General features: G+C 43.2%; 1 protein-coding gene and 1 long non-coding RNA gene across 5 annotated transcripts in view; one reads left to right on the forward strand and one right to left on the reverse strand.

Moving 5' to 3' along the window:
• Positions 1-12,209, forward strand: part of ankfn1b (ankyrin repeat and fibronectin type III domain containing 1b) — a 296,942-nt gene that overhangs the window by 46,235 nt on the left and 238,498 nt on the right. The gene's annotated exons all lie outside the window — the stretch shown is intronic.
• On the reverse strand, positions 5,002-6,436 carry LOC135564019 (uncharacterized). Its single transcript, XR_010460763.1, has 3 exons — positions 6,190-6,436; positions 5,959-6,100; positions 5,002-5,858 (listed from the first exon to the last, which is right to left on the reverse strand). It is a non-coding gene; the product is annotated as an uncharacterized LOC135564019 (long non-coding RNA).

Genomic DNA, 12,209 nt, shown 5'->3' on the forward strand with positions numbered 1-12,209 from the left:
TGTTCGGCTTTCTAGCCATCGCCGCTCCATTTTTCATTGGTCCATTTGTTTTGTCTTGTTCCCTGCACACCTGGTTTTCATTCCCTAATCACACTGCATGTATTTATTCCTCTGTTCCCCTCCATGTCTTTGTGAGAAATTGTTTACTGTTATGTGGTTATTGTGACGCGCCAGGCTATGTTTCCATGTTCCATGTTTGTGCACGTTGTATGTTCATTTGGTACATTAGGTTTGGTGAGTGTTTTTTCGCGCTTTGCGCTTTTGCCTTTTTGCTGGAGGTTTTGACGCAGTTTGCGTCTGTCTGTTTGTTCACTACAGCCTGAATAAAGTGTGCGCCTGTTCACAGCACTCTGCTCTCCTGCACCTGACTTCGCCACCAGTACACACACCTTTGACAGTTACACATGAGATAAACAAACTCACAGTCAGTAACACAATAGAAAAATCTGTACACAGTGTGTGCAAATTAAGTAAGGAGGAAAGGCAATAAATAGGCCATTGTGGCGAAGTAATTACAATTTAGCAATTTACACTGGAGTGATATATGTGCAGATGAGGATGTGCAAGTGGAAATACTGGTGTGCAAAAGAGCAAAAAAAAAATATGGGGATGAGGTAGGTAGTTGGTTGGATGGGCTATTTACAGATAGGCTATGTACAGCTGCAGCGATCGGTAAGCTGCTCAACTAAGATGTCTAATCTAGTTAGGTTATTTGTACATCTTGAAGTGATGAAGTGTTGATTCTTTGACGTAAAGTGTTTAAACTTTTAATTGTTAAACTCTGTTTTATTCTATTGTCACTTTTTCTTAGTATTATCAACTATGTGAATCCGTTTTGCAGCTTATCATATGGCATGCATCGCCAATGCAGCCATAGACCTACAGTATGATGGCATTACTGGCCTTATGGGCATTTGTCATCTGAAGCAGAGAATAGCTAAACCCACACATTTTTTTTACATGTTGAGCTATACAGTGAGTATATGAAACATTAGGAACATAATATTGAGTTGAACCCCCCTTTTACCCTCAGAACAGCCTCAATTCGTCATGTCATGGACTCTACAAGGTGTTGAAAGCGTTCCACAGGGATGCTGGCCCATATTGACTCCAGTGCTTCCTACAATTTTGTCAGGTTGTCTGGAGGTCCTTTGGGTGGTGTACCGTTCTTGATACACACAGGAAACTGTTGAGCGTGAAATACCCAGCGGTGTTGCAGTTCTTGACACAAACCGGTGTGCCTGGCAGCTGCTACCATACCCCGTTCAAAGGCACTTCCATTTTTTGTCTTGCACATTCACCCTCTAAATGGCACATATACACAATCCATATCTCAATTGTCTCAAGGCTTAAAAATCCTTCTTTAACCTGTCTCCTCCCCTTCATCTACACTGATTGAAGTGGATTTAACAAGTGACATCAATAAGGGATGTTAGCTTTCACCTGGATTCACTAGGTCAGTCTATGTCATGGAAAGAACATGTTTTGTATACTCAGTGTATGTTCTCAATTACAAATGAAACCAGTAGACAATGTACAGTATATGAGGCAAACCATATACCATAATTTGTACATGCCTTTTAACCCTTGTAATTTAGGTACAGTATGAAAAGAAGGAGATGACAATTAGGCTACAGGAGATGAGTATCACAGGTAACATTTATAAGGTTCATTTTATTTTATTTTAGCAATGTTGCTTGCAAAATGTATTGCAGTTGTTCCCATAGATAAACAGTATCACTGACCCTAGATAAACTAGTGACTGGGCTAACACAGCTAACCTTGTAGGTCAATAATATTCAGTTTTTATTAAACTGAACAAAAATCTAAATGCAAAATGCAAAAATTCCAGTTCATATAAGAAAATCAGTCAATTTAAATAAATTCATTAGGCTTTAATCTATGGATTTCACATGACTGGGAATACAGATATGCATCTGTCGGTCACAGATACCTTTAAAAAAAGATAGGGTTGTGTGGATCTGAAAACCAGTCAGTATCTAGTGTGACCGCAATTTGCCTCATGCAGCATGACACATTTCCATGGTATAGCTGTGATCAGGCTGTTGACTGTGGCTTGTGGAATGTTCTCCCACTCCTCTTCAATGGCTGTGCAAAGTTGCTGGATATTTTCAGGAACTGGAACACGCTGTTGTACACGTCAATCCAGAGCATCCCAAACATGCTCAATGGGCGACATGTCTGGTGAATTTGCAAGCCATGGATGAATTGGGACATTTTCAACTTCCAGGAATTGTGTACAGATCCTTGCGACATGGGGCCGTGCATTGTCATGCTGAAACATGAGGTGATGGCGGAGGATGAGTGGCACGACAATGGCCCTCAGGATCTCGTCATGGTATCTGTGCAATCAAATTGCCATTAATAAAATGCAATTGTGTTTGTTGTCTGTAGCTTATGCCTGCCCAAACCATAACCCCACCGCCACCATGGGGCACTCTGTCCACAACATTGACATCAGCAAACCTGTTGCCCACACAGAGCCATACACGTGGTCTGTGGTTGTTAGGCCGGTTGGACATACTGCCAAATTCTCTGAAACAAATCAAATCAAATGTATTTATAAAGCCCTTCTTACATCAGCTGATATCTCAAAGTGCTGTACAGAAACTCAGCCTAAAACCCCAAACAGCAAGCAATGCAGGTGTAGAAGCACGGTGGCTAGGAAAAACTCCCTAGAAAGGCCAAAACCTAGGAAGAAACCTAGAGAGGAACCAGGCTATGAGGGGTGGCCAGTCCTCTTCTGGCTGTGCCGGGTGGAGATTATAACAGAACATGGCCAAGATGTTCAAATGTTCATAAATGACCAGCATGGTCAAATAATAATAATCATGGCTTATGGTAGAGAAATGAACATGGCAACAACTCTGTTGGACATTCCTGCAGTCAGCATGCCAATTGCACTCTCCCTCAACTTGTGTTGTGTGACAACACTGCACATTTTAGAGTGGCCTTTTATTGTCCCCAGCACAAGGTGCACCTGTGTAATGATCATGCTGTTTAATCAGTTTCTTGATACCTGTCAGGTGGATGGATTATTTTGGGGAAAGAGAAATGCTCACTAACAGGGATGGAGCTCCGCCCAAGCAAGGCATTTGATTGGTTTGACGTGTTTCGCGAGGCATCACTGTTTTTACACTGTGTTCCGACACCTCTTTAGCAGATTTTTGCCATGGAACTTCCCCAGGCTTCCCATTTAAGGAAACCTGGTTCCGCGACAAGGCGAGCGAGGCGATAGTACAGATTTCTCTCTCTGATCCTCCCGCTGTGTGTGTTTGTGTGAGTGTGCGCGTCCGTGCGTGCGTGTAGAGGGAGACAGAAAATGTTAAATGGGAGAGACAGACAGAGCAGAGTCCAGTCTCTTGTCAGACATTTCAGCACCATGGACAGAGCAAGAGAGCAAAACCCTCTATTACTGAAACACATTGTCATTCACTCCAATTGAATAACATCCCATATCAATTATTATTGCACAATAATTGTACAATATTCCCCCAAACAGTCAGAAGTCAAACGTAATTTGTAGCTTCTAATAATTTAGGTAGGAATTGAGATCATCTTTACCTAATCCGAGACCTGTTCTTACAGGAACTTGTGAATAACAGACTTTTTGAGGCGCTGTCAAAACCAGTAGGGCTTATATAGCTGCCAATCATGCCATCTATTGAATAAACCTAGAAGTAGATACAGTAGAGCCATGTGAAATCTGATAATGTAAGTTGCATGTGTCAAACTCATTCCATGGAGGGCCGAGTGTCTGGGTTTTTGTTCTTCCCTTGTACTTGAGTGATGAATTAAGGTCACTAATTAGTAAAGAACTCCCTTCACCTGGTTGTCTAGATCTAAATTGAAAGAAAAAACAAACACCTGCAGACACTAGGCCCTCCATGGAATGGGTTTGACACCCCTGATGCCATGATATAAGTAGTGTACTAGTATAGGGGCTGTTCAGAACTCTTCATTCCCGTCCTCACAGTGAAATGTCCTCTCCCAGGACTGTAGCGTAAAACCATGTTACAGTAATGAGTGTAACAGCTGAACTACTCCCCAGCACTGTTTTCTCAGACACAGGAACAGATTTTTGTCAGGAAGCAGAAATTCTCCTTTCATCCTGAATTTTTTTGAGTCGCTTAGCAACAGGTTTGCAGGATGAGTGAAGCACAGTTCAGCAGCAAGGGGACGGGGGGAGTTCAGCCATGTATGTTATCATGACAGGGTGTTGGAGAGGGGAGGGTGTGTGTGTGTGTGTGTGTGTATGTGTATGTGTATGAATGTATGTGTTCATATTCCAACAATGGAGGCTGGTGGGAGGAGCTGTAGGAGGATGGGCACATTGTACTGGCTGGAATGGAATTAATGGAACGGAGTCAAACGTGGTTTCCATATGTTTTGATACCATTCAATTCATTCCATTCCAGCCATTACAATTAGCCGATCCTCTTATAGCTCCTCCCACCAGCCTCCACTGTACTCCAAGTGTTTACAGGGAAGAGGTGGTTGTGTGTGGTTTATGGGTTTGAATGCTTTCATTACGTCTTAAGCCAAGCATCGACAGAGATGAAGAGGTGTGTGTGTGTCTGTGTCTGTGCGTGTGTGGCAAGTAGTTCTGCTTTGAGCAAAATCTTTATCATGTAAAGTCAGCTATGGGTGCTAACAAAACAAAACTTCCTAACAGCAGAGTGATTGTGTGTGGGGGAGATCTGGAAGTGTGTGTGTGTGTTGTGTTCACGGAAGTCTATAAGTATAGTATGGCTATTAATGGGAGTAGGTCATGTAGATGTCACCTCTAACCACTGACCTAGGGTCATATATATATATATAAACATTTAAAAAAGCCCCTTTTTCAGGACCCTGTCTCTCAAAGATAATTTGTAAAAATCAAAATAACTTCACAGATCTTCATTGTAAAGTGTTTAAACACTGTTTCCCATGCTTGTTCAATGAACCATAAACAATTAATGAACATGCACCTGTGGAACGGTCGTTAAGACACTAACAGCTTACAGACGTTAGGCAATCAAGGTCACAGTTATGAAAACTTAGGACACTAAAGAGGCCTTTCTACTGACTCTGAAAAATACCAAAAGAAAGATGCCCAGGGTCCCTGTTCATCTGCGTAAACGTGCCTTAGGCATGCTGCAAGGAGGCATGAGGACTGCAGATGTGGCCAGGGCAATAAATTGCAATCTCCGTACTCTGAGACTCCTAAGACAGCGCTACAGGGAGACAGGACAGACAGCTGATCGTTCTCACAGTGGCAGACCACATGTAACAACACCTACGCAGGATCGGTACATCCGAAAATCACACCTGCGGTACAGGTACAGGATGGCAACAACAATCAACAACAATCCCTCCACAACAAACAACAATCCCTCTATCAGTGCTCAGACTGTCCGCAATAGGCTGAGAGAGGCTGGACTGAGGGCTTGTAAGCCTGTTGTAAGACAGGTCCTCACCAGACATCACCGGCAACAACGTCGCCTATGGGCACAAACCTACCGTCGCTGGACCAGACAGGACTAGCAAAAAGTGCTCTTCTCTGACAATGTGCTCTCCTCAACAGGGATGATGGTCGGATTCACGATTATCGTCAAAGGAATGAGCGTTGAGCTTGTTGTCATTGCAGGCAATCTCAACGCTGTGCGTTACAGGGAAGACATCCTCCTCCCTCATGTGGTACCCTTCCTGCAGGCTCATCCTGACATGACTCTCCAGCATGACAATGCCACCAGCCATACTGCTCGTTCTGTGCCTTCCTGCAAGACAGGAATGTCAGTGTTCTGCCATGGCCAGCGAAGAGCCCGGATCTCAATCCCATTGAGCACGTCTGGGACCTGTTGGATCGGAGGGTGAGAGCTAGGGCCATTCCCCCCTTAACCAGATACTGACTGTTTCTTTTGATTTTGACCCCCCCCCAATTAAAATTATATTCACCTGAAGTGCTGGTACTGCTTGATCTGTGGCAGCGGCCTGAAGTACGGAGTTAGGTGTTGTTCCCAGCCATAGCTTTCCACCAGCCCCGTACCATCCTCCAGTTCAACCAGCTGTGAGATGTTGACCCCTGTCACAGTGCTGTCTGTCACAAAACCAGCACTCTCAGACAAAGTGCCAATCATGTTGGAGGTCAATTAAATAATAAAAACGTGTTGTTTATGCTTTACATACCAAGTATTCTGCCCTTGAGTTGCGTTCCCATGCAAAACTAGACAGATAGCTAACAACTAAGTCTTCAATAAAACTCCCAAGGCGTGACTTTTCTTGAATGAATATATTGAAAACGTTTATGTTGTGAAACTGCAAAATACAGAAAAGAATATACTTTAGTATTCAATTCACACCGACATACTGTAGCTGTACATTAAACATTTGAAGTTGCCTAAATACAAAGCACGCGCTAAGGTACCATGCATCTGGCATGATGCCAAACCATATAGCTAATTGTTACTCTGCTTCTATGCGTGCAGAACAAATTCTCTACTTCCTGTTTGCGTGGTCTTTCTAAGTACCAGAAAGCTCCACTATAGGGCAAATAACACCATTGAACACAATGAAAATCCAATTTAACCATTAAAATAAAATAATCTGTTACCTTCTAACAGGATGGCAGCACACCAAGTGTTGCAATCGAATCCTTGTAGAGACGCCACACTGTTGCTTTTGTCACATAGGATGGCAGCAGCTTTCCACCAAAATGTTTGTGTCCTTGGTGGTGTCCTGGTTATACTATTGCATTATCCTCTGCATAGTTGTTGATGAAGTTCACCACTCGCTGCAAGTCCTTATGCTTCAGGTGTAACCTGTGCTTGCTTGGGCCAGCTCTCTTTTTGATGGGAGGCATTAGATCATTCTCCTTGTATGACTGGTGGAGCAGAGTCAGGTGTGTTCTACTGATGCTGAAAGACAAATTCCAGATTCAAACGTTTTAGTATTATTATACAATAAATAGCCGTAATCACCGTCAGACACAACTGGCTAACTTGATAAGTCGTCAGCTAGCTAAATAACAGTACGTTTTAACTTGGGGTCTTTTGTTTAGACATGCAGCTAGCTAGCTATCTAAACAATGAATCCTAATGCCAATCCATAGAGTACTAGCAATACAAACCAATTGCCATAGCTAGCTAAATTTAACCAAATATGTACAATGTTAGCTAGTTAACTAGGTAACTTTAAGCTTTAACTAGCAATGCGAAATGGCATTCTGAGAACATTACTACACACAGATCATAAACGTAATGTTAGCTAGCGAGACGTCTAACGCCAGCTAGCTAACAGTAAGCTTTAACTTACAATGATAACAACTTTCTGATAAAAATTAGAAACCTATAATATCTGAAAATGTAGCTAGACTCTTACCCGGATACATGGATGAATGCTTCATAGCAGATCCGGTTAGGTTGTTTTCATGTTACCCAGAGAGTTTAGTGACTGTAACTGTGCTCCTGGCAACAATTGAATTACGTTTATCTCCCAACGTTTACTGACACCGGCCATATTCAACGGTGTTGATAGTTGGTAAATTCATCAGTTATTTTGCACTCTGGCCCACTCAGACGAGAGTGCTCTGAAACAGTTGTTGCAGTGACGTTCTATTGAAATGGATAGTTGCATAGTGGAGTCTTTTTGTTAAGATTTACTACACGATACATTGGGATTAAAAATAAAAAAAACATTTATAAAATATATGTTCAGTTGAAGTCAGAAGTTTACATCTTAGCCAAATACATTTAAACTCAGTTTTTCACAATTCCTGATATTTAATTCGAGTAAAAATTCCCTGTCTTAGGTCAGTTAGGATCACCACTTTATTTTTGAGAATGTGAAATGTCAGAATAATATTAGAGAGAATGATTTATTTCAGCTTTTATTTCTTTCATCATATTCCCAGTGTGTCAGAAGTTTACATACACTCAATTAGTATTTGGTAGCATTGCCTTTAAATTGTTTAACTTGGGTCAAACGTTTCAGGTAGCCTTCCACAACCTGCCCAGAATAAGTTGGGTGAATTTTTGCCCATTCCTCCTGACAGAGCTGGTGTAACTGAGTCAGGTTTGTAGGCCTCCTTGCTCGCACACGCTTTTTCAGTTCTGCCCACACATTTTCTATAGGATTGAGGTCAGGGCTTTTTGATGGCCACTCCAATAACTTGACTTTGTTGTCCTTGAGCCATTTTGCCACAACTTTGGAAGTATGCTTCGGGTCATTGTCCATTTGGAAGACCCATTTGCGACCAAGCTTTAACTTCCTGACTGATGTCTTGAGGTGTTGCTTCAATATCAATATATCAATATCCACGTAATTTTCCTCCTCATGATACCATATATTTTGTGAAGTGCACCAGTCCCTCCTACAGCAAAGCACCCTCACAACTTGATGCTGCCACCCACGTGCTTCACAGTTGGGATGGTATTCTTCGGCTTGCAAGCCTCCCCCTCCCCCTTTCCCTTCAAACATAACGATGGTCATTATGGCCAAACAGTTCTATTTTTGTTTCATCAGACCAGAGGACATTTCTCCAAAAAATACGATCTTTGTCCCCATGGGCAGGTGCAAACCGTAGTCTGGCTTTTTTTATGGGTTTTTTGGAGCAGTGGCTCCAAGTAGGCAGTGGAGTTACAACGGACTTTACTAAACAAGTGAAATGTCTTACCTGTGATGAAATGTTTTCCATGCACACATGATCTCAATTTCCCACTCTCCCATGCCGAATAGCCTGAAGCCACAGGGCTTCTTCTCGCAGGGTCTATATCCTTACGTGGGATCATTGCAAACCGTAGGTCAGGATTTGTGTCCTGGTTACATGTACATTGAACAACACAGCAGCTTTTCGGCATGTTTTGTTATTTATGTAAGGCAAAAAAAATCTATGACGATGTTGGCTCTTTTACAATGAGGGTCAATGGGAATTAATGTATGTTTTCCCCAATTTTCGGAGTGGCCGAGGGGAATTCCTTATTGTTACGTGAATATTGACTCGGACTATGCCCTATGTCTTAATGGTGGTTATGTGGACAAGCAGAGATGGAGAGTCAAATCCAAACAACTTTAACATTAAAATATAAAACTATTTTTCCCCCCAATGAGGTAACTTGTTGTGAAACAGTCCAGACAATAGAGGACATATCATTCACAAAACAAAACTTTGTGTGTGACTATTTGTGGGAGTAGAAGTAGGGGAGAACCAAGATGAAAGTAACACTCCCATTTTCTCAGATGACACGGAAGCTAAAATTACGGAGTGAACTCAGCACGTGCCTAATGCAGTGGATGAGCTCCCTGCAATAAAACAAACCAGTCCGAACATGTTTAGCCCAGGTATCAACAAAAAGTGGTTTTGAGCGATGTACGGAAAAAAACAGACCCAGACATGTTTTTAGAGTTGTGTTTAGTTGTTTAAGGTTCCATACATATGTCATTTTCTTAACCCATGTTAGCTATTCTTGGATGTTAGCCTGTGAGAAGTTACAGGAGAGACGGGAGGGAAGAAAGTAACACAATGTTAAAGCGTCTTTGGGAAACCTGACCAAATTCACAGAAATGTGAGTTTATACAGTGGGGCAAAAAGGTATTTAGTCAGCCACCAATTGTGCAAGTTCTCCCACTTAAAAAGATGAGAAAGGCCTGTAATTTTCATCATAGGTACACTTCAACCATGACAGACAAAATGAGGGAAAAAAATCCAGAAAATCACATTGTAGGATTTTTAATGAATTTATTTGCAAATTATGGTGGAAAATAAGTATTTGGTCAATAACAAAAGTTTATCTCAATACTTTTATACAAAAAATCAATCAAATCAAATGTTATTTGTCACATACACACGGTTAGCAGATGTTAATGCGAGTGTAGCGAAATGCTTGTGCTTCTAGTTCCGACAATGCAGTAATAACCAACAAGTAATCTAACTAACAATTCCAAAACTACTACCTTATAGACACAAGTGTAAGGGGATAAAGAATATGTACATAAGATATATGAATGAGTGATGGTATAGAGCAGCATAGGCAAGATACAGTAGATGGTATTGAGTGCAGTATATACATATGAGATGAGTATGTAAACAAAGTGGCATAGTTAAAGTGGCTAGTGATACATGTATTACATAAGGATGCAGTAGATGATATAGAGTACAGTATATACGTATACATATGAGATGAATAATGTAGGGTATGTAACATTATATTAGGTAGCATTGTTTAAAGTGGCTAGTGATATATTTGACATCATTTCCCATCAATTCCCATTATTAAAGTGGCTGGAGTTGAGTCAGTGTGTTGGCAGCAGCCACTCAATGTTAGTGTTGGCTGTTTAACAGTCTGATGGCCTTGAGATAGAAGCTGTTTTTCAGTCTCTCGGTCCCAGCTTTGATGCACCTGTACTGACCTCGCCTTCTGGATGATAGCGGGGTGAACAGGCAGTGGCTCGGGTGGTTGTTGTCCTTGATGATCTTTATGGCCTTCCTGTGACATCGGGTGGTGTAGGTGTCCTGGAGGGCAGGTAGTTTGCCCCCGGTGATGCGTTGTGCAGACCTCACTACCCTCTGGAGAGCCTTACGGTTGTGGGTGGAGCAGTTGCCGTACCAGGCGGTGATACAGCCCGACAGGATGCTCTCGATTGTGCATCTGTAGAAGTTTGTGAGTGCTTTTGGTGACAAGCCGAATTTCTTCAGCCTCCTGAGGTTGAAGAGGCGCTGCTGCGCCTTCTTCACGATGCTGTCTGTGTGGGTGGGCCAATTCAGTTTGTCTGTGATGTGTACGCCGAGGAACTTACAACTTACTACCCTCTCCACTACTGTTCCATCGATGTGGATAGGGGGGTGTTCCCTCTGCTGTTTCCTGAAGTCCACAATCATCTCCTTAGTTTTCTTGACGTTGAGTGTGAGGTTATTTTCCTGACACCACACTCCGAGGGCCCTCACCTCCTCCCTGTAGGCCGTCTCGTCGTTGTTGGTAATCAAGCCTACCACTGTTGTGTCTTCCGCAAACTTGATGATTGAGTTGGAGGCGTGCGTGGCCACGCAGTCGTGGGTGAACAGGGAGGACAGGAGAGGGCTCAGAACGCACCCTTGTGGGGCCCCAGTGTTGAGGATCAGCGGGGTGGAGATGTTGTTGCCTACCCTCACCACCTGGGGGCGGCCCGTCAGGAAGTCCAGTACCCAGTTGCACAGGGCGGGGTCGAGACCCAGGGTCTCGAGCTTGATGACGAGCTTGGAGGGCACTATGGTGTTAAATGCCGAGCTGTAGTCGATGAACAGCATTCTCACATAGGTATTCCTCTTGTCCAGATGGGTTAGGGCAGTGTGCAGTGTGGTTGAGATTGCATCGTCTGTGGACCTATTTGGGCAGTAAGCAAATTGGAGTGGGTCTAGGGTGTCAGGTAGGGTGGAGGTGATATGGTCCTTGACTAGTCTCTCAAAGCACTTCATGATGACGGAAGTGAGTGCTACGGGGCGGTAGTCGTTTAGCTCAGTTACCTTAGCTTTCTTGGGAACAGGAACAATGGTGGCCCTCTTGAAGCATGTGGGAACAACAGACTGGGATAGGGATTGATTGAATATGTCCGTAAACACACCAGCCAGCTGGTCTGCGCATGCTCTGAGGGCGCGGCTGGGGATGCCGGCTGGGCCTGCAGCCTTGCGAGGGTTGACACGTTTAAATGTTTTCCTCACGTCGGCTGCAGTGAAGGAGAGTCTGCATGTTTTAGTTGCGGGCCGTGTCAGTGGCACTGTATTGTCCTCAAAGCGGGCAAAAAAGTGATTTAGTCTGCCTGGGAGCAAGACATCCTGGTCCATGACGGGGCTGGTTTTCTTTTTGTAATCCGTGATTGACTGTAGACCCTGCCACATACCTCTTGTGCCTGAGCCGTTGAATTGAGATTCTACTTTGTCTCTATACTGACGCTTAGCTTGTTTGATTGCCTTGCGGAGGGAATAGTTACACTGTTTGTATTCGGTCATGTTTCCAGTCACCTTGCCCTGATTAAAAGCAGTGGTTCGCGCTTTCAGTTTCACGCGAATGCTGCCATCAATCCACGGTTTCTGGTTTGGGAATGTTTTAATCTTTGCTATGGGAACGACATCTTCAACGCACGTTCTAATGAACTCGCTCACCGAATCAGCGTATTCGTCAATGTTGTTGTCTGACCCTTGTCGGAACATATCCCAGTCCACGTGATGGAAGCAGTCT

The sequence above is a fragment of the Oncorhynchus nerka genome, linkage group LG23 (assembly GCF_034236695.1).
Source record: "Oncorhynchus nerka isolate Pitt River linkage group LG23, Oner_Uvic_2.0, whole genome shotgun sequence".
Taxonomy (NCBI): Eukaryota; Metazoa; Chordata; class Actinopteri; order Salmoniformes; family Salmonidae; genus Oncorhynchus; species Oncorhynchus nerka.